This window comes from Psammomys obesus, unplaced genomic scaffold (genome assembly GCF_907164565.1).
Source record: "Psammomys obesus unplaced genomic scaffold, mPsaObe1.curated_primary_1811, whole genome shotgun sequence".
Lineage (NCBI taxonomy): Eukaryota > Metazoa > Chordata > Mammalia > Rodentia > Muridae > Psammomys > Psammomys obesus.
Window position 1 is genome coordinate 25,644,549 of NW_026596073.1, and position 5,931 is coordinate 25,650,479.

Here is a 5,931-nt window from a genome sequence, read left to right on the forward strand (position 1 = left end):
AAGAAAGAAAGAAAGAAAGAAAGAAAGAAAGAAAGAAAGAAAGAAAGACCCAAACAGCAACAACAACAACAACAAAACTGTTATGGATGGATTAATCACTGTGTGTTAAACTGACATACACATGCAGTCCAGAACCTTTCCTAGGATGTGGACCTCCCTGTGAACTCACAAGTTGAGCTGTGTGTTCACTTACTGGGTCTGTGTCTACTGAGCCCTGTTCTCACTGAGCTTTGCTCATTCTGATCACTTGTATGACTCTGAGACACAAAGTGGCAGGTCTGTCAAGAAGACGGGAGATGCTCAGGATGAGCAAAACCTTCCTGGACATGGGTGGCAGAATGGTCCACCATGTGTTCTGAGAGACGATGGGCTTTGCTGTGTCTTCAGTGACATGTGGATTGAATGCAGAAGCCTGGAGGTGTGTTCAAATTAAAGGTTTTTTCTGCTCCATTCGTGTGTCTAGATCTCATGTTATAAAACCAGGAGAATTTTTTTTTTTGCATTTGAAATACTCTATTTATTATAAACATTCTTTATAAACATTCTTTTTTTAATTTTTATTTTTTTATTTTTTTTATTCTTTATTAATTACACTTTATTCATTTTGTATCCCCCCATAAGCCCCTCCCTCCTCCCCTGCCGATCCCACCCTCCCTCCCCTTTCTGCATGCATGCCACTCCCCAAGTCCACTGATAGGGGAGGTTCTCCTCTTCTTTCTGATCTTAGTCTATCAGTTCTCATCAAAAGTGGCTGCATTGTCCTCTACTGTGGCCTGGTAAAGCTGCTCCCCCCTCAGGGGGAAGTGATCAACGAGCAGGCCAATCAGATTATGTCAGAGGCAGTCCCTCTTCCCATTACTATGTAACCCACTTGGACACTGAACTGCCATGGGCTACACCTGTGCAGGGGTTCCAGGTCTTCTCCACGAATAGTCCTTGGTTGGAGTATGATTTTCTGGGAAGTTCCCTGTGTTCAAATTATCTTGTTCTGTTGCTCTGCTTGTGGAGTTCCCGTCCCCTCCAGCTCTTACTATTTCCCACTTCTTACACAGAATTCCATTCACTCTGCCCATCAGTTGGCCATCAGGCTCAGCATCTGCTTTGACAGTCTATACTGCAGAAGCTTTCAGAGGCCCTCTGTGGCAGGTTTCAAGGTTGTTTCCTGTTTTCTTCTGGCTTTCAGAGGCCCTCTGTAGCAGGTTCCGAGGTTATTTCCTATTTTCTTTTTCTTCTGATGTCCATCCTCTTTGCCTTTCAGGATGGGGATTGAACATTTTAGTTAGCGTCCTCTCTTTTGCTTAGTTTGTTTAGATGTACAGATTTTAGTGGGTTTATTCTATATTGTATGTTTATATGAGTGAGTATATACCGTGAGTGTCTTTTTGCTTCTGGGACAACTCACTCAGGATGATCCTTTCCAGGTCCCACCATTTACCTGCAAATTTCATGATTTCCTTATTTTTCATTGCTGAGTAATACTCCATTGTATAATGTACCACAGTTTCTGCATCCATTCTTCAGTTGAGGGGCATCTGGGTTGTTTCCAGCTTCTGGCTATTACAAATAAAGCTGCTACAAAGATGGTTGAGCAAATGTCCTTTTTGTGTACTTGAGCCTCTTTTGGGTATATGCCTAGGAGTGGTATGGCTGGATCTTGAGGAAGCGCTATTCCTAGTTGTCTGAGAAAGCGCCAGATTGATTTCCAGAGTGGTTGTACCAGTTTACATTCCCACCAGCAGTGGAGAAGGGTTCCCCTTTCTCCACAACCTCTCCAGCATGTGTTGTCCCTTGAGATTTTCATCTTGGCCATTCTGATAGGTGTAAGGTGAAATCTCAGGGTCGTTTTGATTTGCATTTCCCTAATGGCTAATGAGGTTGAGCATTTCTTTAAGTGCTTCTCTACCATTCGATATTCCTCTGCAGAGAATTCTCTCTTTAGCTCTGTTCCCCATTTTTTAAGTGGATTACTTGGTTTGTTGCTTTTCAGCTTGTTTAGTTCTTTATATATATTGGATATGAGTCCTCTGTCAGATAAAGGGTTGGTGATGATTCTTTCCAAATCTGTAGGCAGTCGCTTTGTTTTGATGACGGTGTCCTTTGCTTTATAGAAGCTTTTCAATTTCATGAGGTCCCATTTATTGATTGTTGCTCTTAGAGCCTGTGCTGTTGGTGTTCTGTTCAGGAAGTTTTCTCCTGTACCAATGAGTTCTAGGATAAACATTCTTTTTTCTTTTTTTTTAATTTATTTATTTTTATTAATTACAGTTTATTCACTTTGTATCCCCCGATACGGCCCTCCCTCCTCTCCTTTCGGTCCCATCCTCCCTTCCCCTTCTTCATGCATGCCCCTCCCCAAGTCCTCTGATAGGGGTGGTCCTCCTCTCCTTCCTTCTGATCTTAGTCTATCAGATCCCATCAGGAGTGGCTGCATTGTCATCTTCTGTGGCCTGGTATGGCTGCTCTCCCCTCAGGGGGAGGTGATCAAAGAACAAATAGTAAGATCTGGAGAGAGGAGAATTATTTTTTAAATCCCAGCCCTGGCTGAGTGAGGCTGGAGAACAGAAGGGAAGGGAAAGTGTGCAGTTCAGAAGTTCTGTGAAGCCCTGAGGTAATGAGTTTCAGTTTCTCCCTGGATGCTGAAGTGATGAATCAGTGTGTCCGCGTGATTACACACCATTAATGCCATGTTAGGGCTGAATGCCATCGTAAGTCTCTGCGCCAGAAAGTGGATGCTGAGTGCATATGAGCAGGTTCAAGATCAGGTGCCCTCCTCAGCACCAAAGATACAACTCTATTATTCTACCAGCTGACTCCAACTGTACATCTCTTGGTTGTCGTGTGTGTGTGTGTATGTGTGTGTGTGTACATTTGTTAAATGTGGAGGTCAGAGGGCAACCTCAGCTGTGAGTCCTCACCTTTTACTTTGTCTGAGATGGGGTCTCCACTTGTTCTGTGCCCCTAAGTAGCTGGTCCTCAAGCTCCTGGGGACTCTCCTGTCTGCTTCCCATCTCACCACAGGAACACTGGAATAGCATATGCATGCCTCAGTACCCAGCTTTACGTGGGTTATGGGGATTTGAACTCAGGCTGTTGTGCTTGTTCAGGAAATGATGAACCCATATCTTAGTTAATACCAAATGACTATGATATGAAAGTCTTTATATATTACCATCCCTTTTTTAATGCTGGGGTTTGAAGAAGTACACATTCCAATCCTAAATCACGGGGTATTTACATAGCTTATCAGGTTCCCCTCACTTCTGTTTTTTATATGAAAGAGAAGCATCTGAGTCAAATGTAAAATGAAAGCCTAGAGGAAAAATGACATGAAAATCCTCTCTGATTGGTAAAGTAGCAAGGGAAGGTGGTACACCAGGGGAGATGTAAACCACACAGGATCAAAGGAAACACCACAGCTTTCAAACAGAAATTGAGATGGATGAGCATGTGACCCACAGGGGAATGCAGGACTCCGTCTTAGATTATAAATAGTGGCTGCAACTTTTTATCACATTCTTAAAATAGTCTCAAACATTAACAGAAAAGAACAGACAAATGAAGTGTATCGTGACAGATTTTGTCAATGAAAATAATTAACCTTCAACACAAAAAGAGGAGAAGGGAGAGCAGGAAGGGAAGTGTGAGGGGTTGTGAAGGCGACAGCTGGCAGCACTGAAGCAGGAGCCCAGATGCGGGTCTAAGGTCTTCCCGGACTAGTGCAGGAACCAGCATGGGGGATGGGAACAGCATTGTAATTCGACAGATGTTGGTACAGCCCTCACTGTAGGCAGCATGCTGAGCTAAATTCTGCACATGAGTTGAAGGAAGAAGGGTCCATCCCCGCCTTTCTGGGGATTACTACCTAGGAAGTGATTATGCCAGTCTTCCAGGGCATGCTGGCAGGAGGATGTGGCACTGTGAAGCATAAAATCACTGGGCTCTGAGTCAGAGGTCAGAAGGAGACATTTGAATGATTTGGAAGAGCCTCAGCGAAGAAGCCATGTTTGATGTGGGTCTTCCATGAAGAGTAAGATTGTAGTCGAAACCATAGTGCATAAAGGAAACGGGACAGTAAATGATAATAAATGTAGACACAGTCCCTAGATGTTAGGGGGTTTGTTTATTTGTTTGTTTTGTTTTGTACAGTAGGTTTTTACTGATTCTTCTAGACTGGAAAAAAGTTTAAAACTCATTTATCTGAGGTAGGAAATGGAACATAAACTTTCCCTGGGAGACTAAATATAAAGTAATAATAAATATCCTCCTCCACCTCCATTCCCAAGCAATGGGGTAAAGCTATCATTGCGGCAGGTGCAAACTAGTTAGCAAAAGAAAACTCCTGGAACACTGTTTATGTCCTCTACCACTACACCAGCCATCCTCAGCTTCTCGTCACCATAACAAAATACCTGAGATAATGTGCTTATAAAGGTGAAAGATCAATTTGGGAGGTTTCACTCCATGGCCTATTCTCCCCATTACTTGAGTTAGGACAGTAGGTCTTAGGAGGGATGGCAGAGCAGCATGCTTTCTTTTCTGGGGTGAAGAATTTATACAGAAAAACACCAGTAAACCCACAATCTCCTTCCGGGGCACCGTTTCAGCTACCTGTCTCTCACTGGACCCCACTTCTTAATTCTGCCCCTCCCAAAAGCACTACTCCGGGGACCAAGCCTTGAGCAGACAGGCCTTGTAGCATCACTTTAAACCACAGTGGCCACTGTATCCTCTTCAGGGAGTCTGGGCACATATCTGGGCCCCACTAACTAGACTCTTTAGCACTGATTTGAGATAGACAAAGAACTTGGATTGGTGGGGACCGACCTAAAGAAAGTCTACCATACAAAACAAAGGAGACAATTTTAAACCTAGGAAGCTCTTTAGGGACCTGAGCAACACAGCTAATGCTTTCAGTACTGCCTGCCAGGGTGACAAGGACTTTATCATGGTGCTGTTGGCTGGTTTTAAATTGAGTCACAAATGAGCATCCCTGAAACCACATCCTGGGATGCAGCTTAGCTGTAGAATACTTGCCTCGTGTACAGAAAGCCCAAAGCTGTGGGTTTGGTTTCCAGCACTACAAAAACAGGGCACGGTGGTTCATGACTGTAATCCCAGGCACTCAGGAGAAGGGAGCAGGAAGATCAGAAGTTCACGATCATCTTGGGCTACATGAGATCCTGTCTCAAAAACAAAACAGAAATAGGGGCTAAAGAAAGGGCTGGAGAGATGGCTCGGGGGTCTGTATTGACTGCTGTTCTGGAGGACTCTGACTCAATTCCCAGCACCCTCATGGCTTCTCACAACTGTCTGTATCTCCAGTTCAAGAGGCTGCAATATTCTCTTCTGGCTTCCACTGGCAATGAATGCATGTGGAACACAGACATACATGCAGGCAAAACACCCATACACACAAAACATATAAGCTCAAAAGCAACACACACACACACACACACACACACACACACACACACACACACACCAGAGATCATTGTCCAAACTGAAGTAGGCCTGTGACTTGGAACACCTCAACCGTTGAAAAGCTGGTTGTCACTCCCATCTTACAGATGATAAAACGGAGGTCCAAAGTCATTGAACTGGACTTGAGTAAGTACTAAACACTGCCCTGTTTCCGGGGCTCTAACGTCCCTCAATTTGTTTCTTCCTCTGAGTGGAAGGCTGAGGCTGGGAGGAGACTGATATGCCACAGGTCATCCATTTGTGGGTATCTGCTCTGGTGCTAAAATCTATCTCTAGTGGCTAGGACATAGCTCAGGTAGAGTGCTTGCTCTGGAGGCACAGAACTCTGGCTTCTGTTCCCTGAACCGAATAGACCAGGTGTGATTAGAGGCAGGGGTATCCCATCTCGATAGATAGATAGATAGATAGATAGATAGATAGATAGATAGATAGATAGATAGATAGATAGAT

The 5,931-nt window shown here is 44.1% G+C and overlaps 1 protein-coding gene across 1 annotated transcript in view; it reads left to right on the forward strand.

Annotated features, from left to right (window-relative positions):
* Nucleotides 1-5,931, forward strand: part of LOC129690284 (calcium-activated potassium channel subunit beta-2) — a 281,677-nt gene that overhangs the window by 130,386 nt on the left and 145,360 nt on the right. The window lies entirely within an intron of this gene.